The 27231-nt window shown below is 39.2% G+C and overlaps 1 long non-coding RNA gene and 1 other non-coding gene across 2 annotated transcripts; one reads left to right on the top strand and one right to left on the bottom strand.

The window, feature by feature from the left end:
* The first annotated feature begins 30 nt into the window (after nt 1-30).
* LOC131383601 (uncharacterized) lies at nt 31-27231 on the top strand. The gene is made up of 3 exons (XR_009213749.1): nt 31-988; nt 19221-19418; nt 27076-27231. It is a non-coding gene; the product is annotated as an uncharacterized LOC131383601 (long non-coding RNA).
* LOC116470013 (U6 spliceosomal RNA) lies at nt 8437-8539 on the bottom strand. The gene has a single exon (XR_004248453.1). It is a non-coding gene; the product is annotated as a U6 spliceosomal RNA (small nuclear RNA).

Below are 27231 nucleotides of genomic sequence, written 5' to 3'. Positions count from 1 at the left end.
GAGGCAGGCGGAGAAGGCGGACCGCTGGGAGGAGTCGACTGGGGGTAAGCAGCGGCCGGCAAGGTCCTCGCCTTGCGGCTCTGAGGAGCCATGCAGGTCTCTGGAGCGGCCTTGGAGGTCCGGACGGCGGTGGAGCTCTGGCTGCTTCTGATCGCTGTCCCGTCAGATGCCCCAGCTCTGTTTCCTCTGGGTTGCAGCCAGTCCAGAGACTCCTGACGAGGAGAGAGTGCCTGTTCTCCTTGTTGCTGTTAGGGTGGGGCAATAGGTTCTTTTTTAGGCAAGAAGCCTTTTCGTCAGCAGGTACCAGCATTGAGCACCAGTGACGTTTGGTTTTCGGTGGTACTCCATGGACAGCCCTCCGCGAGCCCTGCCGTTGAACCCATTTACGATTCACTGGGAAAGTTCCGAAGCGCTGCAGCGCTCAGCCCTCCCACGCCAGGCGTGTGTCAGGGGAGCCATAAAATACTGACTCCGGAAGATACAGTCAATAGAAGTCAAGCTCAATTTAATTTTTTTAAAGGAAAATAATCTCGTAGAAAAAAATCGGTATTTTTAAGTCGTTCGTATTAGTTCTCTTACTTCATTAACACCCCTACTGTAGTTCTCTCCTGGACGTGTAATGCTGCCATTTCAATGTCAAAACATTCAGTGAAACTTAATTGTGATTTTTATCAGAACTAATTTAGGACATGAGAATAATGGGCATTTCTCCTAGTTCCATTGCTTCGTTGACTGTGGTGTGAGGAAAGGTGAAAGACTTGTCACTCACCCCCGCTGATAAAATTATGTTCTTCACTGGTTTCAGCAGGAAATCTACCTTAATTTATTTCTAATCAAACTTTATTTTTGCTCAGAAGCCAAATTAAGGATCACTAGAAATAGAAAATGTGGATCTTTTACCCCATGATGGAAAATGCTACAGATGAACCAAAAAGCATCGGAGTAAAAAGCATCGTACAGCATCTGAACAGTCCACCAGCCTTATGATGTGAGTCAGAGGTTAGGAAAATCTTATATTGTTTGAAAAAATGTCTATTTATATTTTCAATTTATTAAATACAAGAAATATTTAGATATAAAATCCACTATATATATCAAGATAGGACGTTCTTGGTTTATACAAAAATCGTAACAAAGACAACTAGACAAACCAGGTATTTCATTAAATGCCTTTGCAGTGACTTTTCTTGGCTCCAGCATTTTAAGTCATGTGAATTAGACTTATTTTTAAGCATAGGGCTTAAAATAAATCAGGCAGTTGCCCTAAAATAAATTTCCTAAACCCTGCTTGTCTTTTTATTATTATTATTATTATTACCATTTTTAGGTATTAAGAATTTTGTTGTTTCTCAGAGAATGGTGAACATTATGTTGCTTTCCATTTAGACACATATGAAAAAATACAAGTAGTTAAGACAATACATGAGTGACACTGAGTGGAAGTGATAACCAACCTGGCAGAACTACTAGAAATATATGTGGGGTCCATATATTTCTAGAAATATCTACTAGAAATATATGTGGGGTCCATATATAGCTTACTTAGCTACAAGGCTCTTCTGATTATTGTAACACATCACTAGTTATCTTCTGCCATAAGATAGATGGACTCTGAATTAACTTTTTTTTTTCTCCGAGGCAGAGTTTCGCTCTTGTTGCCCAGGCTGGAGTGCAGTGGCGCGATCTCGGCTCACTGCAACATCTGCCTCCCGGGTTCAAGCGATTCTCCTGCCTCAGCCTCCGGAGTAGCTGGGATTACAGGTGCGCACCACCACGCCCAGCTAATTTTTGGTGTTTTGTTTGTTTTGTTTTGAGATGGAGTTTCACTCTTGTTGCTCAGGCTGGTGTGCAATGTCTCAATCTCGGCTCACCGCAACCTCCACCTTCTGGGTTCAAGTGATTCTCCTGCCTCCCAAATAGCTGGGATTACCCAGCTATGCACCACCATGCCCGGCTAATTTTGTATTTTTAGTCGAGATGGGGTTTCTCCATGTTGGTCAGGCTGGTCTTGAACTCCCGACCTCAGGTGATCTGCCTGCCTCGGCCTCCGGAAATGTTGGGATTACAGGAGTGAGCCACCGGCCCTGGCCTATTTTTGTATTTTTAGTAGAGACGGGGTTTCACCATGTTGGCCAGGCTGGTCTCGAACTCCTGACCTTGTGATCCGCCCTCTTCAGCCTCCCAAAGTGCTGGGACTACAGGTGTGAGCCACCGTGCCAGGCCAACTTTTTTTAATAAAGAGGTCCTCACCTTTAATAGGGTGGAATCATATGATATTAAAAATTCCCTTCCATTAGCTGGGCATGGTGGCAGGCACCTGTAATCCCAGCTACTCTGTAGGCTGAGGCAGGAGAATTGCTTGAACCCAGGAGGCGGAGGTTGCAGTGAGCCGAGATGGCGCCACTGCACTCCAGCCTGGGTGACAGAGTGAGACTCTGTCTCAAAAAAATAAATAAATAAAAATAAAATAAAGTTCCCTTCCAACCTTAAAATTCTATCGTCTAATTGTGACTAATCTCTTCCAAAGTATTGTGGATATTTGAGATCACCCTTAAAATGTAAAGTATGTTAAAATCCTACATGCAAGTGCAAAATACTGATGCCATGTATATAATAATAATATAACAAACATACTGAGTGCTCACCACGTGCTAGGTACTACTCCATACACTTTATACATAATCTCTTTAAAACTATGCCACAGATGGGGAAACTGAAGTGCAGAGAGATATGTTGTTAATATTTGCTCAGACCCTGATTGGAACAGAGACAATCTAACTACAGAACCCCCCTATTCATAACTATGACTGTGTTAACACTATCCAGTCCTAATACAGTGACAAGTATTTAACAATGGGATTATTTACATTAGCACAGATTTAAATGATTCCATGTAAATGAGGAAGTTATAGAATTTGTAATATCATCAGTCTGATTACAGTCCTTAGGTAAAGATGTGAAATGATTTTAGCAGGTTGAATGAAAAGGGTCTTGAAGGGTGGGTGTAGTGGCTCACACCTGTAATACCCAGCATTTTGGGAGGCCGAGGCAGGCAGATTACTTGAGCTCAAGAGTTGGAGACCAGCCTGGGCAACATAGTGAAATCCTATCTCTACAAAAGAATACAAAAATTAACCAGGCATGGTGGCACCTGTAGTCCCAGCTACCCAGGGGGCTGAGGTGGGAGAATTGCTTGAGCCTGGAAGGCAGAGGTTGTAGTGAGCTGAGATCATGTCACACTGCACTCCAGCCTGGGCAAGGGAGACAGACCCTGTCTCAAAAAAAAAAAAAAATTTTAAAAAGGCCTTGAAAATGTTCGGTAACACTGAACTGACTAGGGATTCCCAAACACTGGGTCCAGGAACCAGTGGCAGTCCTTGGTGGGATTTTCATGACTTGCAGCAAAATGAGAACAATAAAGATATACAGTAAGTTTTCATAAAGTAACCAGATCTAAGGCCATCCTTCAGTATGAAATTCTGTTACTTTTTTAAAAATTAAACATACTTTCCTTTAAGAAGCAAGAGTAATAGTAGATGGTACATTTTTTTAATGTTCTTAATTGGCAATTAAAAAATTACGAAGTGGGCCAAGCACGGTGGCTCATGCCTGTAACCCTAGCTCTTTGGGAAGCCAAGGCAGGAGGATCGCTTGAGCTCAGGAGTTTCAGACCAGCCTGGGCAGCATGGCGAAATCCCCGTGTCTACAAAAAAAATTAAAAAATTAACCAGGCATGGTGGTATGTGTCTATAGTCCCAGCTACTTGGGAGGCTGAGGCAGGAGGATCGTTTCAGCACAGAAGTTCATGGCTGCAGTGAACTAGGACCAAGCCACTACACTCCAGCCTGGGTGACATAGCAAGACCCTGTCTCTGAAAAAGAAAAAAATAATTATTAAAAAAATTTACAAAGTTGACAACTCTGTAAATATATAGATTAAACTAGTTGTATCTTAATTTTTCTGAATTTTGGAATTCAGGCATCTGGAAACATTTAGTGTAGATGAGAGTCATGCTAGAACCTAATGAAGAGACTGCAGTGCTGAAAGAATTTGAATGAGGCATATTTGGGAGAGATCATGGAAACATCAGAAAGATTAGGGTGTAGACTTCTGTATAGTAAAAGACAATTAAGCTGAGCATTCCTTTGCTTTTGGTCGTTTGGTAGGAAATAGGCTTGGTATCGTGTTCGTGAATTTCTCTAATAAATATTGATGTGTTAGCTAGCCTCCAAAGATTGCCCCCAGTGAACTATGTCTCCAATATTCACACCCTTGTGGCATTCCCTCCCACACTGAAGCCAGGCTGGGGTCTTGTGACCTGCTTTAACCAGTACAATGCAGCAAAAGTAGCACTGTGCCAGCAGGAGGCCTAAGCTCTGAGGGTGCCTGGCAGCTAACAGTTTTATGCTCTGGGAAGTCAGACTAAACTGAGATCACCATGATGTGAGGAAACCCAAGCTAAGTAACCACATGAACAGATCACATGGAAGACAACCAAGGAATCCTACAGACCTTGAGAACAGAGACCCCAGACTGGCCCATTCCAGCAGCCCCCAGCTTTGATGGCACGTAGAATAAGAAACAAGCTGATCCCTCCAAGCTCTCTGCCCATACTGCAGAATCATGGGCAAATAATAAAATGGTTGATACTTAGAGCCACTAGGTTTTGGCGTAGTTTTACAGCAATACAAGACAAAACAGTTGAATTTCAGAAAAGAATTAATCATAAGTAAATATATAGAGAGATATATGTTGGGAATGCCTTTTATACTTCTTTATATTACCCACTATGAAAGGAAGGTGCCCACAATAGACCCTTGGTGAAGGAATGACAGACTAACTCATGTTAATCTTCACTTCAGTGGAAACTCTGTCCAAAAGAAATGTAAAAGCTTTTTAAACAAATTAAAGAATGATTTCAGGTGTTTTAAGTTATTACAAAATTACCATATTCTCATATAAACGCATTCTACCTATGTTTTTCTATTTCCTCAATTTAGAAGATAATCATGTTTATTCTATTTCAAAAACATACCAAAAATCCAGGTACGATCACACATCAATTTTAATTCAGTGCTATAAATTGCATGTTATTTCAAAAATGCATACCACAAACGTGTTAACAATGTGATGTGGCTAAGTTCCTATAGAAACTTTAGCTAACATTTCCAAGAAAGTATGATACTTATTATGTTTAATATAACTTTCCAAAGTTATTCACATAGAATAACTTCACTTGATACTGAACAACTTTAGTAAACAGAAAGTTGTAAAAAATTAAGTTCAGTTCTGTTTTAACAGGTTGGTTTTATATGATTAATATTTACCCATAAGTAGTTTATCTGTGTATATTTTACTAGATCTGAAAAGCGAATCAAGAGAGTATGTTCCTTTACCTAAGAGTACTCCTTCTGAGATCAGTCAAGCTTTTCTTTCCACAGGACATTCAGGTGTGGGAGTAAATGTATTTTGACATTTTTAGATCTACTATAGCCTTGATGCTGCCTACGCAGAGTTGGGGATGTAGGCATCTATCAAGATTACAGCAAGGAAAAGTGTAGGGCAAGCTGTGAGCACAGAGTACCCTTAAGGCTTCTCCTGACTCACCCTGGAATGCCTTCCTCTAACATCTGTTTTTTATTTCTTAGAAGCTGCTATTCCATTCAACTGCAAAAATACTTGCACTGACCCTAGAAACAGAATGAAGAAATAGAGGAAAATGGATTTTTGTAAAACAATTACTTCCCTGCTTTATGCCATTGCCATTTTGGGAACCCTACTGTTAGATACTCACAACCCCGAGCACGCAAATAGTTGATATTACAATTTATTCTAAGGGTGGGGCTGTTATGTTTGTGGAATTTCTGAGATAGTTGGTATGTGGCCATAATAAGAGAAGGAAGCCCAGATCAAGGAGATACACATAGCTGGTTACATACTCTTTCTCATTTTTTTGTAACAGCTTCCTATCCAGATTTCCCCCTCCCACCCAGCACCACTCCACTGAGTTCCAAGACCAAGTGTACTTTCTGTCCTATTGCTTTTTAGGTTCTGAATCTTCCTCTTTAATGTTCCTAAACTGGTGACTTGCCTTTTTTTGGCAGTGACGGGCTCGTCACTCAATATCTACTTCTCTTTTTTATTTGTCATAACTTTTATCACTCATCTCAGTCCCAACTTTCAGACTTCCATACCAAACACTTGGAAACAGAAAAATGTTTCTGACATTTCACTGTTTTCCCCTCCCTTCTATCATTCAAATACCTCCTGAAATGTAACCTCCTCCCTAAAAATCTCTCTAACTGGAAGAGAGACACTGATTCCTTATGCCCACCCATATTTATATAAATGTTACCCTTACACTCTCTATGTTCTTTCTTAATAGCCATGATAACCCATACACTTTACCCCTTTTAATTTGCAGTGTAAATACTCTGCTAGTTTAATTTATACATTTGTTTTTGTTTATGTGTTCTTGTCATTGCTGCTTCATACATTCCCTAGGGCATAGGCTAGGACTTTAAAAGCAATAATCATGTTTTTCTTTTCATTGTAAAAATAGTTCATGCTTATTTTTAAAATTTTGGAAAATATGGAAAAGTAAGCAGAGAACAAAAATCACCCATATTCCCACCACCCAATTACCATCACTGTTGATGTTTTTGGAGTTTCCCTTTCATCTTTTTTCTCCATCTGTAATTGTTTGTTCGTTTTATATGCTATATGTATAATTATTGTATACATTTTTACAGCGTACAGTCTTATATTTACTCTAAGTGTAACTTTTGAAACCTGCATAATATTCCATTCTAGAAATTTACCATAGTTTGCTTAACCATTACTCTGTTCATCTATAAATAATGCTACTGTAAACATCTTTGTACATAAAGTTGTTTTTTTTTTGTAAATAATTGTATTTCTTCATTGATGATTTAGAGGGACTATCTTCAAACTAGTACAAATATTTCATACATAATACCTGGCCTTTTTCTAAGCAATTCAGTAATTTTTTGCACAATAAGCTACCTCACATATTTCAACAAGAAATACATTAAATTTGCATAGTGAAGACATTACATAATGAATTAGGACAAAATTAAAATTTGCTTTAAATATTTCTTTCGGGGAGAGGACACCACACTTCTACTCAATGAAGAGAAACATTTTTACACTCCAGAGGTCTTTTATTTTTTTAACACCTATGATGCCATGAATTCATAGGGAATAGGTCCCAGCAGCTCAGGCTGCTTCCCATTGGTTCTCACACAGTGTGCTCCTCTGGGTGGAGCAGGCTGGCGCTTCAGTTGAACCCAGGTACCGTTCTCTTTGGCTTCTTTCTTTTTCTGACCATTTTCCTTCAAGCGTTTCAGGAAGCTATCTCGGCTCTTAGAGTGCTTAATGTGCTCAATACGCACATTAATTCTTTTGGCAAGAATCTTGCCCTTAACTTGTTTGTTTATGCAATGCCAACAGCATGCTGGGGAACATTGTAGACTCTTCCAGTTTTGTCAAGGTAACACTTGTGGGGCATTCATTTTTGGACAGTACCCATTCCCTTGATGTCTACAATATCACCTTTCTTATAGATTTGCATATACGTGGCCAAAGGAACAACTTCATGTTTTCTAAAAGGCCTAGAGAACATATATTGGGTGCCTCTCCTCTTTCCCTTTGTGTTCGTCATTTTGGCTAATTACTGGAAGATGGCGGTTCCGGCCAAAAGGAAGGGAGTTTTTTTTTGTTCGTTTGTTTGTTTTAATTTGGTAATACAAGTTTATGCTCCCACTATTAATAGTCGTGTGCCTTCTTATTTGTTTATTTTTATTTATTTTTTATTTTTTATTTTTTTGAAATGGAGTCTCACTCTGTTGCCCAGGCTGGAGTGCAGTGGCCGATCTCTGCTCACTGCAACCTCCACCTCCCAGATTCAAGCAATTCTCCTGCCTCAGCCTCCCGAGCCGCTGGGACTACAGGGTGCACCACCAAACCCGGCTAAGTTTTTGTATTTTTAGTAGAGATGGGGTTTCACCACGTTGGCCAGGCTAGTCTCGAACTCCTGAGCTCAGGTGATCTGCCTGCCTGAGCATCCCAAAGTGCTGGGATTACAGGTGTGAGCCACCACGCCTAGCCTGTGCGCCTTTTTATTATTTTTTCCTCAGCACTGGGTGTGTTACTATTTACATCTGAGCTCATTGTTCTATTGATTTGCATATCATTGATTATTATGAGGTTGGATATGTGTTCCATATGTTTGTCAATTAGTTGTTTTTTTTGCATTAATTTACATTCTGTGCCTATTCATCAATTGACTCAGAATTTTTCTTATTGATTTGTATGAATATAAATACAATACTAACCTTTATCTTATTAATTGCACATTCTTACCAATCTTTTTATTTATTTTTAAATTCTGAGTATATTTTTGACAACCAAAATGTTTACTTTTTTAAACAATTTAATTTGTGTGTCATTCTTGCACAGGAGCCATGCTAATCTCTGTATCGTTCAATTATAGTATATGTGCTGCCCAAGTGAGCATTTCTTTTGCTGTTTTTATGTTTAGAAAGTCCTTCCACTTTCTGGCCGGGCGCAGAGGCTCACGCCTGTAATCCCAGCACTTTGGGAGGCCGAGGCGGGCGGATCACCTGAGGTCAGGAGTATCGAGACCAGCCTGACCAACATGGTGAACCCCGTCTCTACTAAAAATACAAAAAATTAGGCAGGTGCGGTGGCGCATGCCTGTAGTCCCAGCGACTCAGGAGGCTGAGGCAGGAGAATCGCTTGAACCCGGGAGGCGGAGCTTGCAGTGAGCCGATATTGCCACCACTGCCCTCCAGACTGGTGACAGAGCAAGACTCCGTCTCAAAAAAAAAAAAAAAGTCCTTCCACTTTCCAAAGGCTTAATATTTTTTATTTCTATTTACTTTTGTCCCCCCACTCTCCCACCATGGCTTGGTTTTCCATATTTTATTTTTAATTATAAGTGAATATATTTTGATGTATTGAATAAGGTGAGAATCTTGTACTTTTTCAAATTGCTAAACAATTCTATTAATACCATCTATTAAATAAGCTTGTCTTAATGATTCATTATGATACTTTCATTAACAAGGATGAATTATGTGTAACTATATTCCTGCTCTCTTCTATTTCATTGTAAATATATTTATTCTACTAGTATAGTAATATAACTATAGTCATGTGGTGTGTTTTGATAGCCCAGAAAATCTAGTCTTCTTTTGTTACTTTTCTTCTTTAAAAAGTTATCTTAACTTGTTATTCTTACATACGAATTTTAGAATAATTTTTCAAGTTCTTCCTCACTGTACCCCCATTCCACTGCCATTTTAACTGAAAATATTTTAAATTATAATTTAATTTGAAAAGAAATATTTATGCTATTCCATCTTCCCAATCAATAATTGGTAATTTTTATTCAAAAAATTATTTTTATTTCAGACAGGGTCTCACTCTGTCACCCAGGCTGTAGTGCAGTGGCACAATCACTGTTCACCACAGCCTCGACCTCCCAGGCTCAGGTGATCCTCCCACTTCAGCCTCCTGAGTAGCTAGGACCACAGGTGCCTGCTACCACCCCCAGCTAATTTTTGTATTCTTTTGTAGAGACAGAATTTTGCTATGTTACTCAGGTTGGTCTCAAACTCCTGGGCTCAAGCGATCTGCCTGCCTCAGTTTCCCAAAGTGCTAGGATTACAGGCATGAGCCACCACACCCAGCCCAAAAATGTTTAAAAATATTTTTTAACAAAATGTTATAGATGATATCACCTGGGCCACACGGATTTTTCACTGAGATTATTTCTGGATATTCTAAAAATTTTGTTGTCATTCTGAAAAGGACTTTTATTTGGATTATTTTACAATTTTGATTACGACATATTTAGCATCTCTTACCCAGCCATTTTATTGAACTTATTGTGTCTATAAAATTTTCTCATTTTGAAATTTTTAAGGATTTATTGATAACTACCATATTTTAATGTAAAACAATATCAATTATAAGATATATAATTATTTTACATACCACCAAAGGAAAGGACACTAACAAGCTATCATTTTTGAGATGTGTCTCAATTTCAGGGAGTCTAAAATGTGAAAAAGAAAATCTTGAATTTGACAAAATATCATGTGTGTCTAAATAATGTATAGACATTTGGTTTGGTTTCTTTCTTACCAGTAATCATACCTCACATCTATTTCAGGTCTCAGTGCTTTAACTACAGCAGTAGAGCTAGACAACAGATATCCTTGTCTTTTGTCAGTTTTCCTCAGAAACAACTCATATTTAAGCATGTGTTAAGTTTTGATTTAAAATAAATACTCGCTCTCATGTTAAGACAGTGTCTTTCTATTCACTGATGTATGGACATCAGTTAAATACTAACATCATTTATCTACTACAACATATGATTTTATTTACCTAATGTTTTTCTTCAACTGTGTAATTTTTTTAGATTTAAATTCCACTGAAAAGGAAGCTTTATACCATTATAGAAGATGGAAAAACAGCCGGGCGCGGTGGCTCACGCTTGTAATCCCAGCACTTTGGGAGGCCGAGGCGGGCGGATCACGAGGTCAGGAGATCGAGACCACGGTGAAACCCTGTCTCTACTAAAAATACAAAAAAATTAGCCGGGCATGGTGGCGGGCGCCTGTAGTCCTAGCTACTCGGAGAGGCTGAGGCAGGAGAATGGCGTGAACCCGGGAGGTGGAGCTTGCAGTGAGCCGAGATCACGCCACTGCACTCCAGCCTGGGTGACAGAGCGAGACTCCGTCTCAAAAAAAAAAAAAAAAAAAAAAAAAAAGAAGATGGAAAAACAAAATCATTTTCTATAAATGGAAGGCAACCATAAAAATAAATAAAATAACACAAAAACAATGTTGTAACATTCTATTACTGTTCCTTGCTTAAGGCTCTGAGATTGGTTGAGCGCCATGACTCATGCCTGTAATCACAGCACTTTGGGAGACCCCAGCGGGCAGATCACTTGAGGCCAGGAGTTTGAGACCAGCCTGGGCAACATGGCAAAACTCCATCTCTACAAAAAATATAAAAAATTAGCCAGACATGGTGGTGAGCACCTGTAGCCCCTACTACTTGGGAGGCTGAGGTGGGAGGATCACCTAAGCCTGGGAAGTCAAGACTGCAGTGAGCTGTGATTGCACCACTGCACTCAAGCCTGAGCAACAGAGACCCTGTCTCAAAAAAAAAAAAAAAAAAAGGCACTGCGCCTAATGCCAACTGCTCAGTGGAAAAAAAAAAAAAAGGACATTAGGAAGCGTTAGGAAAGTGTTAAGACTGTATACTAGTGCACCAAACTCAAACTTTCTTCTGGAAGTAATTAGACTACAAAGATAATTGACATAGAATAATGTTATCACTACAGTTAAAACTATGCTGAATCCCATCTAAAATTATCTATCCTATCTGCTTTTGAAGCTTCGTTAGGAATTTGTTTAATATTTTATCAATTGCTTTTTTGGTATATGTTGAAGTTATTATATAGCTAATGATTGACATATGTATCATACAAAGAAAGTTACAGGCCAGGCACCGTGGCTCACACTTGTAATTCCAGCATTTTGGGGGGCTGAGGCCGGCTGATCACCTGAGGCCAGGAGTTTGACACCAGCCTGGCCGACATGGTGAAACCCTGTCTCTACCAAAAATACAAAAAAATTAGCCAAGTGTGGTGGTATGTGCCTGAATCCCAGCTACTTGAGAGGCTGAGGTAGGAGAATTGTTTGAACCTGGGAGGCAGAGGTTGCAGTGAGCCAAGATTGCGCCACTGTACTCCAGCCTAGGCAACAGAGTGAGACTCCATCTTAAAAAGAAAAAAAGAAAGAAAATTTCTAATATGTTACAAGGGTAGTATTATGTTACCTTCATAGTTCTAGAGGTAAATACACACACATTCATCCCAATGTACTGCTACTTTTGAATGGTTTCTTTAGGATTTTCCTATTTATAACTGTATCACCAAGGTTTTAGGTATTTTGATGTGGTTATTGCAGGAAACAGAAACCAACTTAAGCCAATTTAAGCAACAGCAGAAAGTATAGCTGGGCGCCACGAGGGACTAAAACCAGGAGATGAGAAGCTCCGATGAACAAGCATGTTCTTCGAATCTTCAGGCCTAAATGGTTTTCATCTTTTCAAATACGTCTACTTTATTCTTTTCCCCATGTCCTTAAAACTAACTTTTTCTAATTTTCTCTACATATAAGCCAAATACAACTTCAGCATCATACACATACAGTGAGTTTAACAGAGATTGAGAAGTATCTCTTGTTCCAATCCATATTCTGAAAATTTTATACTATCCTTATTCAAACAATTAGTGTACGTATATGATCACACAAATTTAAAAGATACAATGGGGTATACAATGAAAAGTATTATTATAATTCTTCCTCCACTAATTGTATAATTTTTTTTTTTTTTTTTTGAGACGGAGTCTCGCTCTGTCGCCCAGGCTGGGGTGCAGTGGCGCGATCTCGGCTCACTGCAAGCTCCGCCTCCCGGGTTCATGCCATTCTCCTGCCTCAGCCTCTCCGAGTAGCTGAGACTACAGGCTCCCGCCACCACGCCCGGCTAATTTTTTGTATTTTTAGTAGAGACAGGGTTTCACCGTGGTCTCGATCTCCTGACCTCGTGATCCGCCCGCCTCGGCCTCCCAAAGTGCTGGGATTACAAGCGTGAGCCACCGCGCCCGGCCTAATTGTATAATTTTTTAGACTTAAAAACGTTATACCATTATGGAAGATGAAAAAACATTTTTCATAAATGGAAGGCAACCATAAGAATAAATAAAGCCTCCATAAGCCACTTAGTTCATTTCACAAAAGAAAATGGCTGTTCAGTTTCTTTTATTTTTCCCATAGGTACACAATCATATCCATATATACATATATATTTTTAGACAGGGTCTCACTGTGTTGCCTAGGCTGGAATGCAGTGGGGTGATCATAGCTCACTGCAACTTCAAACTCCTGGGCTCAAGTGATCCTTCCAAAGAATAGCTGGCACTACAGGGGTCCAGCCATCCCACTGAGCTAATTTTTTCTATTTTTTGTAGAGATGGATTCTCACTTGTTGCCCAGGCTAGTCTGGAACTTGTGCACTCAAGCAATCCTCCTGCCTCAGCCTCAAGAGTAGCTGGGATTACAGGCACTTGCCACCGCGATGGGCTAATTTGTTTCCATTTTTTGTAGAGAGGGTAAGGTGGGGTCAAGGGAGTCTCACTTTGTTGCCCAAGCTGATCTTGAACTCCTGGGCTCAAGCAATCCTCCCACCTTGGCCTCCCAAAGTGCTGGGATTACAGGCATGAGTCACTATACCTACCCTCATTCTTTCTTTTTTAAAAAATTTCTTCTTAGTTGTTGTTTTTGCTTTCTATAATTTGCTCTATAACCTTGACCTTATTTTCCTCTTGCTTCTGCAATGATTTGGATTTTGGATTAAAAAATTCTTGTTAGTTTACTAATAATTACCTTGAAACATAAGCAATGTTGACCCCACATTTCTCTGATCATAAATTTAAAAATAAAACTGTAACTTTCTAACTTTCTATTTGGATGAGAAACTTGGCACATTGCTGCCTCAAACTTTATCTTTCTCTCTTCTTTTTTAAAAACACTATAACCTTTTTTCCAAGTTTCACAATACTAATTCAGATTTGTAGCTCAACTATGATTAATGTTTAGATTTATTTCTGTATGTTTAATTCCCATGTTTATTTCTAGTCCTAGAGAATCTGTTTTCTTGAGTTTTAATTGTGACTCATTTTCGGCAACCTAAAGTAAAACTTTAAATAATTTTAAAATGAAGAATACTTAGGTGAAATCTTGCATGGGTAAGAATGCCTATTGTCTTCACATCAGTGACAACATGGGTAGATAGAGTTTTCTCAAAATTCATTACATTTGCTCCATTTTCTTTTTTAGACTCAGTGCCACTGAGAAAAAGTTAAAAAACAATCTGCACTTTGCTACTTTATAGGCAACATTTTCCAGCTTAGCTCTCGTAAGATTCTTTGTGTATTTCTGAAATTCAAAAACTTGACTGGTATAATCCCAGAGGTGGATCTCTTATAATGTTTTTCTAAAAGAGAGAACTCTTTGACTGGGTTTTTTCTCAGTAAATTTTTTTTCTCATATATTAGTTTATTGATTATGCCCCATTTATTTCATTTTCTTCTTTTGGAACATCAGTTATCAATACTTAGGGTCTTATCTCTGTCCTCATATGTTTTTATTTTTCTTTCTTTCTTTTCTTCTGCATTCTGGGAAGACTTCCAAGTTTGTCTTCTGAAACATGAATTTAATTTTCTGCACTGAGAAATTATTTTTACCTATTAGTAAATCTCTAGTACTTCATGATTTGATCTGCAAGTCTGCTATAAACTTTTCCCAGGATGGATGTTATTGAGTCACTGCATTTTAATTTTTATTTAAAAAAATTTTTTTACAGATAGAGTCTCCTGTTATCATCCAAGTTGGAGTGTAGTGGTGTGATGATAGCTCATTGCAGCCTTGAATTCCTCTAACAATCTTCTCACCTCAGCCTCTGGAGCAGCAGGGATTACAGGCACACACCACCATACCTGGCTAATTTTTTTTTTTTTTTAAATTTTTTGTAGAGACAAGATCTTGCTATGTTGCCCAGGCTGGTCTCAAATTCCTGACCTCAAGTGATCCTCCTGCTGCAGTCTCTCAAAGAATTACTGCCTTTTAAAATTTTGATTTCCTTGAAGGCTTTTATAGCCTGTTTTTTTGTTTGTTTTGGTTTGTTTGTTTTTAATCTGAATCTGTTTTCATCTCATTTTAGACTGTTTTTTTTTTTTTTTTTTTTTTTTTGGAGACGGAGTATCGCTCTGTCACCCAGATTGGAGTGCAGTGGTGCAATCTGGGCTCACCGCAACCTCCGCCTCCTGGATTCAAGCAATTATCCTGCCTCATCCTCCTGAGTAGCTGGGACTACAGGCAAACGCCACCATGCCCGGCTAATTTTTGTATTTTTAGGAGAGACAGGGTTTCACCATGTTGGCCAGGATGGTCTTGATCTGCTGACCTCGTGATCCACCCGCCTTGGCCTCGCAAAGTGCTGGGATTACAGGCATGAGCCCTGCACCTGGCCTAGACTTCTTTCTTTTTTTAATAGCCTGTTTGTATTTCATAGGTGCAGATATAATATATATAGATATATCTGATGTACTATATATAATACATTATATATATAAATGTATATTTAGTAAAACATACAAATTGAGTGTACAACTCAATGGACTTTTACATATGTATACACCTGGGTGAACACTACCCAAGTCAGGATATAGAACACTTTCTTTTTTTTATTTTTTTTTTGAGACGGAGTCTCACTCTGTCGCCCAGGCTGGAGTGCAGTGGTGCAATCTCGGCTCACTGCAACCTCTGCCTCCCAGGTTCACACCATTCTCCTACCTCAGCCTCCTGAGTAGCTGGGACTACAGGCACCTGCCACCACGCCCAGCTAATTTTTTTTGTATTTTTAGTAGAGACGGGGTTTCACTGTGTCAGCCAGGATGGTCTTGATCTCCTGACCTCGTGATCCACCCGCCTCGGCCTCCCAAAGAGCTGGGATTACAGGTGTGAACCACCTCGCCCGGCCGGGAGACTTTCAATACTCCCAAATATTTCCTCACTTTCCCTTCCCACAAACCTTACCCACCAAAAGTAATCAATATTCTGATTTCTGTCACCATAGATTCGTTCTACCTGGTTTTGAACTTCATGGAAATGAAATAATACAGTATGTACTTTTTTGTGACTTCAAAGTTTTTCATAATTTTTTTTTGCATTTTTTATTGTGGTAAAATGTACTTAACATAAAATATGCCATTTTAACTATTTTTCAGTGTACAATTCAGAGGCATTAAGTACATTTACATTGTTGTACAACCATCATCACCATTCATCTCCAGAACTTTTCCGTCTTTCCAAACTGAAGCTCTGTTCTCGTTAAACAACAACTCCCCGATTCTTCTCTCCCCGCAATCCTTAACAACCACTATTCTACTTTCTGTCTATGAATTTAACTATTTTAGGCAGCTCATATAAGTGCAATCATACAATATGTGTCCTTTTGTGGCTGGCTTATTTCACTTAGCATAGTGCTTCATGTTTCACCTACAATGGAGCATATATAAGAATTTCACTCCTTTTTAAAGGCTGAATAATATTCCATTATGTGTATATAGTACATTTTGTGTACCTATTCACCTGTCAGTCAACATACAGGTTTTGTTTTAAAATAAACAATCTTTCTAAAATTTCTTCCTCTGCCTGTAGAAAATCAGTATTAGATGAAGACTTTTCTGAGTTCTTAGGAGAGCTTATACTAAGATCTTTTTTCCTTAGGCTCCACTATTTTTCCGTTATTTTCTCATCTTCAAATTGGAGGGAAAATATCTAGGCCCAGAGTTTGGAAACAGATAAGGTACAGAGTTTTGCTATTTAGTACATCTAACTTACGTACTGGCCAAGTGCGGTATCCTATGCCTGTAATCCTAGCACTTTGGGAGGCTGAGGCAGGTGGATTGCCTGAGCTCAGGAGTTTGAGACCAGCCTGGGGAACATGGCAAAACCCCATCTCTACTAAAAAATACAAAAAAAAAAAAAAATTAGCTGGGTGTGGTGGCGCACACCTGTAGTCCCAGCTACTCGGGAAGCTGAGGCGTAAGAATCACTTGAACCCAGGAGGCGGAGGTTGCAGTGAGCTGAGATTGTGCCACTTCACTGCAGCCTGGGTGACACAGCAAGACTCTGTCTCAAAAAACAAAAACAAAACAAAAAAGAAAAAAAAAAAGGTGCTGTGTGCATCACTATGCACTTCTGTTTCTTAATTTGGCTCTACTAAGAGTTTAATAATAGAAATACTTCTAGGATTCTCCTCTATGTTTGACTTTTATCTTTTGTTTCACAGGTTGTTGTGTGTCGTGCATTTTCATTTTTTGGTACTACTTTATGAGAATTTATTGGAAGCTTGGGATAACTATTAGGTGTAATTAATACTCAGCCACCACCCTAGCCCTAACAGATGGGTCCAGGATTGTTTAACTTTATATAACCTGTGTGTTATAAGATAATCAAGGAAGAGTCTCTTCTTCCACTAGCCTGATACCTTAAATGCAAGTATTCAATTTCTTTGTGCTGTAAAGAATTTACCATTCTCAGGAGTTTCTTATAAAAAGCAAATACTCTCCAACAAGGTAAAATTAGTACCATCTTGGTTTGATAGCTTTAGGTCATCAAGCAGAACTGGTTTACTCTGGTAGTAAGGGAGTGAAGCACAGAAGCCGACGACAGCTAATGTTGCATTTTCCAGCATACAGACAAGTGCTTTAAATGCAAGGGAACAGAAACATGTTGTCTGCTCTAAACCTCCCTTAGTGTCCCAGGCAATCCCTGAAGAGTCGTCACTACTTCCTATCTAGTGTGTCAGCTGTTTTACAAGCATCAGAGAAGAAGAACTGGAAAGCAACATCATATACTGCGACTGCTGATCAATCCAATCCCAGGCTTTTTACTGTAAACTGGTGGTTTTCTATTATTTGTCATGTTTTGTTTACCACTGTAAATCGTGTTATGACATCTTGCAGTCCAATATGAAAAAGAGATCAAAGTGGGCTGCTCTAATTGAAGCAGGCACTAATAACACAAGTCCACCCACATACCACTGCTTTTGGCCCTGAAACTGTTCTGTGGAATGCCTGGAGCTTTGAGTAGCAAAATGTCTAAACGATGATCCTAGATATCATTGGAGGGTGTTTGTGCAAGGCTACCCACTAAAGAAGAGTATGAGAAAAGACATCAAGATCTCAACATAACTGGAATGTTTGAGTTCTGACTTCGGTCAGTTATTTTAAGAATACACTTGATGAATATTGTCTATACTTAGCACTCTTAGCCCCTTCCCACCCTAGGCCATTACTGAGGGAGTTCCACTGGACTATGTGATCTCCAAGACTTCATCCTTCCTTTATATGAATTTCATACATCCTTACAAATATCCCCCCCAAATTTTTTTTTCTTTTTCGAAACAGGGTCTGACTTTGTCACCCAGGCTGGAGAGCAGTGGCGCAATCTCAACTCACTGTGACCTCCACCTCCTGGGCTCAAACCATCCTCCCGCCTAAGCCTCCCGAGCAACTGGGACCATAGGCGCACACCACCATACCTGGCTAATGTTTTTTTTTTTTTTTTTTTTCTGTAGAGATGGGTTTACACCATATTGCCCAGGCTGGTCTCGAACTCCTGAGCTCAGGCAATCTGCGTGCCCCAGCCTTCCAAAGTGCTGGGATTACAGGCATGAACCATCAGGCCCTGCCAAAATTTTTTCTTACATCAAATATCAGGATGTGACTTCCTACTCGTATCAAAATGGAACACATCCACTAGGACCTATATCTTCTGCTGATTATAACTAGAAACTCTGGACAAAATTTAAAAAAAAAAATCTGAGGACTCTTGAAAGTAAAACAGGCAAATAGTGATGTGGAGTCAAAACTTGAAGAAGCAACACATATGAGAATGACTTCTCATATTTCCCCCTTTTCTCCTGTGGCTGTGCCCCAAGGGCAGGCCTCAAGTGCAGAACTTCTTAGTAGCAGTGATCCAGGCAATTAAAACTGTTAAAAGAAACCTTATCTTTCTGCACAGAAGAACTGGAAAAAGGGACCTCCATGGGACAGCATGTAGAAGGAATCCTGGAGAGAAGTGTACTGGAGAACACGATGTCTTAATAATACATAAGAAACTACACAAATCCATGTTTACCTTTGAGGTGCATATGCATGGGACTAGACCTAAGACAACATAGCAAAGCTTTGAGATTTGAATATGTAAAGCACCACCCAATTCTCAGACTAACTTCTTATGTGTGTTGAACAAACCCAAAGCCGCATTCACTACATTTTGAAAACTGAACTGAGATTGGAACACTGCCCACAGAAAGTGATTTTTAAAACATGCAGTCTGAAGCTAACTGGAGAGATTGCCCGCTAAAATGATAAAGTATTAATAACATCCCTTATAGGATTTTGATAGGACTCATATCCACACAATTTGATATTCGAAAAGTCCAGAATACAATTCAAAATTACTCAACAAAGAACCAGAAAAATGTGACCAGTTTTTTTTGTTTTTTATTTTCCGAGACAGACTGTCGCGCTGCCACCCAGGCTGGAGTGCAGTGGAGCAATCTCGGCTCACTGCAAGCTACGCCTCCCGGGTTCACGCCATTCTCCTACCTCAGCCTGTGGAGTACCTGGGACTACAAGCGCCTGCCACCATGCTGCATCCGCAATTGGTGGGTTCTTGGTCTCACTGACTTCAAGAATGGAGCCGCAGACCCCTGTGGTGAGTGTTACAGTTCTTAAATGCAGCATGTCCGCAGTTTGTTCCTTCTGATGTTCCAACGCATTCGGAGTTTCTTCCTTCTGGTGGGTTCGTGGTCTCGCTGGCTCAGGAGTGAAGCTACAGACCTTCGCGGTGAGTGCTACAGCTCTTAAGGTGCCGCATCTGGAGTTGTTCATTCATCCTGGTGGGTTTGTGGTCTTGCTAACTTTAGGAGTGAAGCTGCAGACCTTCACAGTGAGTGTTACAACTCATAAAGGTAGTGAGGACCCAAAAAGTGTACAGTAGCAACAAGAGCAAAACAACAAAGCTTCCACAACATGAAAGGACACCCAACCAGGTTTCCACTGCTGGCTCGGGCAGCCTGCTTTTATTCTCTTATCTGGCCCCACCCACATCCTGCTGATTGGTCAATTTTACAGATAGTCGATTGGTCTGTTTTACAGAGAGCTGATTGGTCCGTTTTGACAAGGTGCTGATTGGTGCGTTTACAATCCCTTAGCTAGACATAAAGGTTCTCCAAGTCCCCACCAGATCAGCTAGCCACAGAACACGCACAGATTGGTGCATTTACAAACCTTGAGCTAGACACAGGGTGCTGATTGGTGCATTTACAAACCTTGAGCTAGATACAGAGTGCCGATTGATGCATCCACAAACCCCGAGCTAGACACAGTGTGCTGATTGGTGTTTTTACAATCTCTTAGTTAGACATAAAGGTTCTCCAAGTCCCCACTAGACTCAAGAGCCCAGCTGGCTTCACCCAGTGGATCCCGCACTGAGGCCACAGGTGGAGCTGCCTGCCAGTCCTGCGCCATGCACCCGCACTCCTCAGCCCTTGGGCGGTGGATGGGACCGGGCGCTGTGGAGCAGGGAGCGGCGCTCGTCAGGGAGGCTCGGGTGGCGCAGGAGCCCAGGTCCTGAGCCCTGCCCCGCCGGGAGGCAGCTAAGGCCGGTTGAGAAATTGAGCGCAGGCACTTGTGGGGGATCCAGTGCATCCTCGGCAGCTCCTGGCCCCACTGCCTGGGGCTCCTCCAAGTGCAGGGCCTTGCAAGCCCACACCCATCTGGAACTCTAGCTGGCCCGCAAGTGCTGCGCGCAGGCCTGGTTCCCGCCCGCACCTCTCCCTCCACACCTCCCGGCAAGCTGAGGGAGCCAGCTCTGGCCTCATCCAGCCCAGAGAGGGGCCCTCACAGCGCAGTGGCGGGCTGAAGGGCTCCCCGAGCGTGGCCAGAGCAGACGCGGAGGCGGAGGAGGTGCCAAGAGTGAGCGAGGGCTGCCAGCACGCTGTCATCTCTCAATGCCGGGCAAATTTTTTGTATTTTTAATAGAGATGGGGTTTCACCGTGTTAGCCAGGATGGTCTCAATCTCCTGACCTCGTGATCCGCCCACCTCGGCCTCCCAAAGTGCTGGGATTACAGGTGTGAGCCACTGCACCCAGCCATGATCAGTTCTTAAGAGAACAGACAATTAGCAAAGGTCAACCCCAAGATGACACACCTGGCGACATTATCAGATAAAGCCTTTAAAATAGATACTATAAGCTTCATGAGGTAAAGGAAAACACATGTTAAGTAAAGTAAGTGTAAGATCATTAAAAAAGAAAATAGAAAATTTAGTATTGAAACGTACAATATCTGAAATTTAAAATTTACTGGATGGGCTGGGTATGGTGGCTCACACCTGTAATCCCAGCTCTTTGGGAGGCTGAGGCAGGCATATCACTTGAGGTTGGGAGTTCAAGACCAGCCTGGGCAACATGGTCTCTACCAAAAATACAAAAAATTAGCTGGGCATGGTGACATGTAACAGTGGTCCCAGCTACTCAGGTGGCTGAAGTGGGAAGATCGCTTGAGCCTGGGAGGTGGCGGTTGCAGTAAGCCAAGATTGTGCCACTGCATTCCAGCCTGGGTGACAGAGTGAGACCCTGTCTCAAAATAAATACATAAGTAAAATAAAATTTACTGTATGGGTTCAATAGCAGAATGAAGATGACAGAGAAAAGAGTAAGTGAACCTAAAGATAGATTAATAGAAGTTACACAATTTGAAGAACAAAGAGAAAAAAAATCAGAAAAAAACTGAATAGAACTTCAGGGACTCATGGGACTATATCAAAAGTCTAACACTGATAACACTGGAGTCCTATAAAGATATTGGTATGAAAAAAACATTTGAAGATAATGGCTGAAAACTTCCCAAATTTGGAGAAAAAGACATCACCTTGCAGATTTAAGAAGTTCAGTGAACCCAAAATAGAATAAACTCAGAGAAAAGCACACTCAAACACATTATAATCAAACTACTAAACACTAAATGTAATGAAAAAAATCTTAAAAGCAGCTAAGGAGAACAATGATGTTAACAATGATGTTGGACTTCTCATCAGAAACCACGGAGGCCAGAAGACAGTGGAACAACATCTGTAAAATTATGACAAAACTGTCAAGCCAGCATTCTACATCCAGCAAAAATATCCTTAGGCATGAAGGAGAAACAAAGATATTCTCGGATGAAGGAAAACTAGGAAAACTCATAGCTAACTAAAAGAAATGTGCAAGGAAGTTCTTCAGACTGAAGCAAAATAATACTAGATGAAACCTGGAAATTTAGGAATGAATGAAGAACAACAAAAATAGTAAATAGCTGAGTAAATCTAAAAGATTGTTTGCCTTTTTCTTCCTGTTTAGTTCTTTAAAATATGTATAATTTGGCCGGGCGCGGTGGCTCACGCTTGTAATCCTAGCACTTTGGGAGGCCAAGGCGGGCAGATCACGAGGTCAGGAGATCAAGACCACGGTGAAACCCCGTCTCTACTAAAAAATACAAAAAATTAGCCGGGTGTGGTGGTGGGCGTCTGTAGTCCCAGCTACTCGGAGAGGCTGAGTCAGGAGAATGGCGTGAACCCGGGAGGCGGAGCTTGCAGTGAGCTGAGATTGCGCCACTGCACTCCAGCCTGGGCGACAGAGCGAGACTCCGTCTCAAAAAAAAAAAAAAATGTATAATTTTTGTTGTTGTTTTTTGTTGTTTGTTTGTTGTTGTTGTTGTTGTTGTTTGAGACGGAGTCTCACTCTTGTCACCCAGGCTGGAGTGTAGTGGCACGATCTCGGCTCACTGCAACTTTGGTTCAAGCAATTCTCCTGCCGCAGCCTCCCAAGTAGCTGGGATTACAGGCACGTGCCACCATGCCCAGCTAATTTTGTATTATTAGTAGAGATGTGGTTTCACCATGTTGGCCAGGATGGTCTCAATCTCCTGACCTCGTGTTCCACCCACCTTAGCCTCCCAAAGTGCTGGGATTACAGACATGAGCTACCGTGCCCGGCCTAAAATATGTATAATTGTTGAAAGAAAAAAATTTTGAAAGAAAAATTTAACATTGTCCTATGGGGTTTTTAATGCTTCTGTAGATTTAATATATATGACAACTATAACATAAAGGAAGGAAGTTAAAGGACCTTTATGGTTGTAAGGCATCTGCATATTACTTAAATAGGAAAACATTACTCTAAGTAGACTTAGAAGTGTTAAGTATTTCTATTGTACCACTTAGAGCAGTCATTCTTAATTGGGGTCGAGAGGACATTTTTGATTGCCATAACTGGAGAAAGGCGTGTGACTGGCATCTAGTGGGTAGAGGTCAGAAATGTTGCTAAACATTTTACATTGCACAATGCAGAACAAAGATTTATCTGGTCCAAAACAAAGAATTATCTGTTTCAAAATATCAATAGTGTTAAGAGTGAGAGACCCTGTTCTAGAACAACCAGAAAGAGCGAGAATGAGAGAGAACCAAAAAGCAATAGATAAAATAGAGTAGAATACTAAAATTATCCAAATAGTCCAAAAGAAGGTGGAAAGGGAAAGAGAAAATAGGGAAACAAAAAAGCAGACAGGACAAACAAAAAATACATAATAAAATGATATAACTAAATCTAAACATTCCAATAATTACATTAAATATAAATGATATAAACACACCAATTAAAAGATAGAAGTTATTATATTGGCTTAAAAAATCTATGTGCTGTCCTCAGGAAAGCCAGTTTAATTATAAAGACTTAGATAGGTAAAAAGTAAAAAGGTAGAAAAAGATATACCATGCAAACAATAATCAGAAGGAATTTGGAGAAGATATAATAATCCTAAATGGGTACACATCTAATAACAAGGTTTTAAAATACATGAAGGACAAAAACAAATCTTAACAAATTTACATAAGTTGAAACCACACAAAGCATTTTAACTGACCATAATAAAATTATGTTAGACATCAACAACAGAAATATAATTCCATTTTGTTTTTGCGTATGGATGTCAAATTATTGGATTGCCAGTTGCTAAAAACTGTCCTTTCACCATTTAATTTCTTTGGCAACTTTATTGAAAATCAATTAAGCAATTTTGTGTGAGTCTATTTCTGGACTCTCTATTCTATTCAGTTGATCTATATGTTTGTCTTTTACCAATACTACGCTGTCTTGATTACTCTAGATTTATAAAAGCCTTGAAATCAAGAAGTGTGACTGCTGCAGCTTTGTTTGTATTTTCCAAAATTGTTTTGGCTATTATAGGTCCTTTGCTTATCCATGTACATTCTATTTATTATTTTGTTTTATTTTTAAATTAAATTTTATTTATTTTTAGAGATGGTAGTCTTGCTATGTTGCCTAGCCTGAAGTTCAGTGGCTATTCATAGGCATGATCACAGTGCACTACAGCCTCAAACGCCTGTGCTCAGCAATCCTCCTGCCTCAGCCTCCTGAGTAGCTGAAACTACTGTGTGCCCCACACTCAGCCATGTAAATGGTAAAATCAACCTGCTGATTGCTACAAAATACCCTAATGGGATTTTGATTGATATTACATTAAATCTATAAATCAATTTGGGAAGAACTGACATCCTAATAATATTGAGTCTTCTAATCCATAAACACCATATAATTTCCATTTACTTAAGTCTTCTTTTATTTCTGTTTGTTTGTTGGTTGGTTGGTTTTTGAGATGGAGTTTCGCTCTCGTTGCCCAGGCTGGAGTGCAATGGCACAAGCTTGGCTCACCGCAACCTCCACCTCCCAGGTTCAAACGATTCTCCTGCCTCTGACTCCTGAGTAGCTGAGATTACAGCCATGCGCCACCATGCCCGTCTAATTTTGTATTTTTAGTAGAGACAAGGTTTCTCCATGTTGGTCAGGCTGGTCTTGAACTCCCGACCTCAGGTGATCCACCTGCCTCAGCCTCCCAAAGTGCTGGGATTACAGGCATGAGCCACCACACTCAGCCTACCTTCTTTTATTTCTTACATCAGTAATTTGGAATTTCTAGCACATATTTTGTTAGATTATACACAAATATTTCATATTTTTACATTGTTTATATATATTATTCTCTTCAAATTTCAATATATAATAGTTGTTCCTCGTTTATAGAGGTACAATTGGTGTTTGTATATTGACGTTAAATCCTTTGATTTTTACAAGTGATGGGTTTTGGAGTTTATAAAACCAAAAAAAAAAGAAAAAGAAAAAAATCTTGTGATTTTCCTAAATTCACTTACTCATTCCACTAGATGTTTTATATATTTCTTGGAGTTTTTTATTTAGATGATCATGTTGTCAGCCAATAGAGACAAAATTATTTATTTTTTTATTTCTATTCATTTTATTTCTTTTTCTTGTCTTAATGCACTGGCTTTGCTTTCCAGTACAGTGTTGAATAGAAGCAGTGAGAGTGGACATCCTTCCTTTGTTTTTGATATTAGGAGAAACCATTCAGTCATTTACCATTATGTTAGCTACATGTGCCCTCTATTAAAATGGAGAAGTTCCCTTCTTGGTTTGGTAGGCTTTTTAGAAATTAAAGTATGGATGTTTTTTCTTCATGTATTGAGATGATCATATGATTTTTTAAATTCTGTTGATAGGGTAAATTACATTGACTTTTAAATACATTTTAAATATTAAACCAACATTATCCTATTTCTTGAATAACTTGTCATTAAGTGTTACTATTTTAATAAATTGCTGGATTCAATTTGCCAACATTTTAGAAGAGTTTAGGTGTCTATGTTTATATTCTCTCGCTCTCTCTCTCTCATGTCTGTGGGGTGTGTGTGTGTGTCTTCCCCTCTCTCTCTCTCTTATTTTTTTCTTTTCCCTTTCCTTTGGTTTGTTTCACTATCACAGTAGTGCTAGACTCATACAATGAGCTGGGAAGTGTCCTGTCCTCTACTATTTTCTATGTTTATGTAGAATTGTTAAAATATCTTTAAATGTTTGGTATAACTCACTGGGGAAATCTAGAATTTACTTTGTTAAAACTTTTAAACCATAAATTCATTTTTAAAAGTAGATATAAGGTTCTTCAGGTTACCCATTTCTTCTTGAGGGAACTTTGTTAATTTGTGTTTTTCATCTAAGTTATTATATTTCTGAGAATAAATTTTTGAATTATATTCCCCTATTGTCCTTGTAGTGTTGGTAGTGTCTCTAGTGATGGCCTCTCTTTCATTCCTAATATTGGTAATTTGCCTTTGCTCTCTTTTTTCTTGGTCAGTTTGGGTAAAGGTTTATATGTTTTACTGGTCTTTTCAATGAATCAGCTTTTTATTTCATTGTTTTATTATTTCCTTATCAATTTTATTGATTTCCACTGCTATATTTATTATTTTTTTCTACATGCTTGCATTTATTTCATCCTTTTTCTAGGTTCTTAAGCTCAAAGCTTAGGCTATTACTTTTACACACTTGTTCTTTTCTAATATATACATTCTGTTTAGTAAGTTTTCCTTTAAGTATTGGCTACAGTCCACAAATTTTGATTTTTTTTAATGTGTTTTTATTTATTTTGTTTTTATTTTTATTCAATTCAAAATATTTTCTAATTTCCTGAAAATTCTCTTTGGCACATGGTTTATTTAGAAGTATGTGGTTCAATTTCCAAATATTTGAGGATTTTCCTGATATCATTCTATTGTTTTCTTCTTTAATCCTGTTCTGGTGAGATAATAGATTATGTATATGGATTTTTTTCCCTGGTGGATTTTTTTTAAATAACCATGATATAAAATTTGCCATTTTCAAGTTCACAACTCAGTGGCATTAAGCACATTTACAATGTTGTGTAACCATCATCACTATTTCCAGAACATTTTCATCATCAACAGAAGCTCTGTACCCATTAAACAATAGCATACCATTTCCCCCAACCTCGTGTAACCGCTAGCCTATTCTCTGTCTCTGTGAAATTGCCTATTCTGTGTATGCTTTTAATTCTTTAAACTTGTTAGTATTTGTTTTATAGTCCGGAGTATGGTCTATTTTGGTTAATGTCCCATGTACATTTGGAAAGATTGTGTAGTCTGTTGATGTTGGGTAAAATGTTGTTTTAAAAAAGCTAATATGGTCAACTTAATTGATAGTATTGTTCTTTTATATCCTACTAATTTTTAATTAAATTCTTCTATTGATTTCTGAGAAAGAAGTGTTGATGTCTACATGTATAAATGCAGATTTCTTTATTTTTCCTTTAGTTCTTTTAGCTTTTGTTTCGTATATTTTGAAGCCCTATTTTTAGTTGCACACACATTTAGGATTATTACATCTTTAATGAGTTACACATTTTAATTATGTAATGTTCCTCTTTATTCATAATAATGCAGGTTGAGCATTCCTAATCTGAAAATCTGAAATTCAAAGTGCTCCAAAATCTGAAACTTTTGGAGTGCTGACATGACACCACAAATGGAAAATTCCACACTTGACTCCATGGGTGGGTTGCAGTCAGAAGGTAGGAGTACAACCCAGTCTATTCAGAA

This window comes from Hylobates moloch, unplaced genomic scaffold (assembly GCF_009828535.3).
Source record: "Hylobates moloch isolate HMO894 unplaced genomic scaffold, HMol_V3 SCAFFOLD_5, whole genome shotgun sequence".
NCBI lineage: Eukaryota > Metazoa > Chordata > Mammalia > Primates > Hylobatidae > Hylobates > Hylobates moloch.
Note: the sequence above shows the minus strand (reverse complement) of the source record. Positions and strands in the feature narration are given on the sequence as shown.